Source organism: Penaeus monodon, unplaced genomic scaffold (assembly GCF_015228065.2).
Source record: "Penaeus monodon isolate SGIC_2016 unplaced genomic scaffold, NSTDA_Pmon_1 PmonScaffold_3768, whole genome shotgun sequence".
Taxonomy (NCBI): Eukaryota; Metazoa; Arthropoda; class Malacostraca; order Decapoda; family Penaeidae; genus Penaeus; species Penaeus monodon.
Window position 1 is genome coordinate 10,001 of NW_023658525.1, and position 2,500 is coordinate 12,500.

A 2,500-nucleotide genomic window follows, 5' to 3' on the forward strand; every position below is an offset into this window, starting at 1 on the left:
ATTATTTTTTTATTATTTATTTAAACTATTTTATATAATATCATTATTTTTTATATAAGATTTTTTTTTAAATTTTATTATGTTAATATTTGAAGGTCTATAAAAAAAATAAAATATTTTTTTTATATATTTATTTATATACATATTACAATATCATTAACTATTCCCCTATAGCATCCATTGAATCTTCGGACATGTTCGGGAATAACTATCAATTCCATCTCACTGTTCTATTTATTTTAATTATTTTCTTTTGTCACAAGGTATGATCAAATTTTACAAAAAGTTAACATCTATCCGTGGTAACTGTCTGAGTAAACAACATATTCTTGAACGAAGCTACATTTCTTGTTGGTTTAATGGAAACCTTGTTTATCATGATTGTCTTTCTCTCATCTTTATTTTCAATTTTATTTATATCTAAGTGGTTGATAATTTCATTACGGATTAATATGGGCATCATCTTGAATGAAGAATCGTTACGCAGTGTATCTCCGTAGCTGCAGATTGTTTTCTGACAGAGGTGCTCCAGTCGTAACACGTTACTCCAAGGCCGTTGTACTTCTAATTTGTCATAGAGCATAAAATCTAGTATAGTATCGCGTTCGCCGTAAGAACACACTATGGAGTCGACAAAGCGCTGTACGTCATAGGATACATTTATGATGCTTTTTCTGATTGCAAAATCGTCAATATACATGGCCTCTACATATAGCGGTCTGGACTTGTAACGTAGTCTTAGAAGTAGGCGAAACTCGATATCCTTTATATTAGCAAAAAAATATACGCGATCCACTGACTTGTGTTGAATCAAGAAATTATGCAATTCCTCTTCTTTCCATTGCTTGAGTTCGTCAGGAAACGTAATTATATCCTTATTATGCAACATTTCGTTCAGTCTATTAAGCCAAAACTCTAGACAAACACTGTCCTGGATACTACGTTCAATACTCATAAAAGTGAATTCAGATATATTCTCTCTTGTTTTTTTATCTGATTGGATTATGGTATAACCATAGATTGTATCTCGTAATGTTGCAGACATACGTTTCCTATTAGTGAAAGACATACTTCTATGATGAACGTAAGTGTAAGTGCATGTACCAGTGACCACTTCTCGCTCCTGTCTAAACTTCTCTACCTCCCCGGTCATATATATATATAGTGTGTGTGTGCGTGTGTGTGTGCGTGTGTGTGTGTGTGTGTGTGTGTGTGTGTGTGTGTGTGTGTGTGTGTGTGTGTGTGTGTGTGTGTGTGTGTGTGTGTGTGTGTGTGTGTGTGTGTGTGTGTGTGTGTGTGTGTGTGTGTGTGTGTGTGTGTGTGTGAGTGTGAGTGTGAGTGTGAGTGTGAGTGTGAGTGTGAGTGTGTGTTTGTTTGTTTGTACATGTCTACGTTTGTATGTTTATTATTATTTTTCTTTTCTCTCTGTAACTAAGTAATTTTAGTAGATATTTATGATATTAGCTATATTTGTTAATTAATAATTTTACAATATTATTATTATTATCATTATTATAATTTATTATTATTATTATTATTATTTATATTATATATACGCACAATATTTTATTTCATCTTATCACTCCTTACCTTACCTTACCTTAGCTTAGCTTACTTTACCTTAGCTTACTTTACCTTACCTTACCTTACCTTACCTTACCTTACCTTACCTTACCTTACCTTACCTTACCTTACCTTACCTTACCTTACCTTACCTTACCTTACCTTACCTCACCTCACTCCTTACTTCACCTCATCTCACTCCTTACTTCACCTCATTATTTCTGCTGGCTGATTTCACGGAACGGACCAGGGTTCGGATTCTCCTACCCCTCAGGTTCCATCCCCTAGTAAAAACACAAGCGAAATATAGGTGTTACCAAAAATGGGGAGGAGGGTAGCTCTCCTCTAGAGGCTGGCCTGGCCTGGCTGACTGGCTGACTTGGCCTGGCCTGGCTGACTTGGCCTGCCTGGCTGGCCTTGGCTTGGCTCGGCTCAGCTGGTTGGCTCTGGCTGGCTGGCTCATCATCTTCTTCTTCTTTTGTTTTCTTCTTCTTCTTCTTCTTCTCTGCTGCTGCTGCTGCTATATTCTAAGTGCCCATATTTCGAAACTTGTAATGTGACCCTATAGTACCCGTCATATTTATACCCTGGTATTTTTGTTATCATTTGTTAAAAATGAAATATATATTATATATATTATATATCTTTATATAATAGATAATTATATTTTTATTTATAAATATAACAATTATATATATATATATGTATATATATATATGGAATTAAATTTGCCCCCCCCCCATCTCTTCCTCATTATTCTCTCTCACCTCAGCAATCCACGGGAAAGTTGGATCATCTGGTGAGGATGGTAAAACAGGGAGAGTCCATTTCCCATCAACAACTGTTTAGAATATTTGACCTCCAAAATGAAAAAATTACACACATTCTTACTGACTTACCAGCAAGCTACCGACATATGTGTTTCATGAAGACCAGT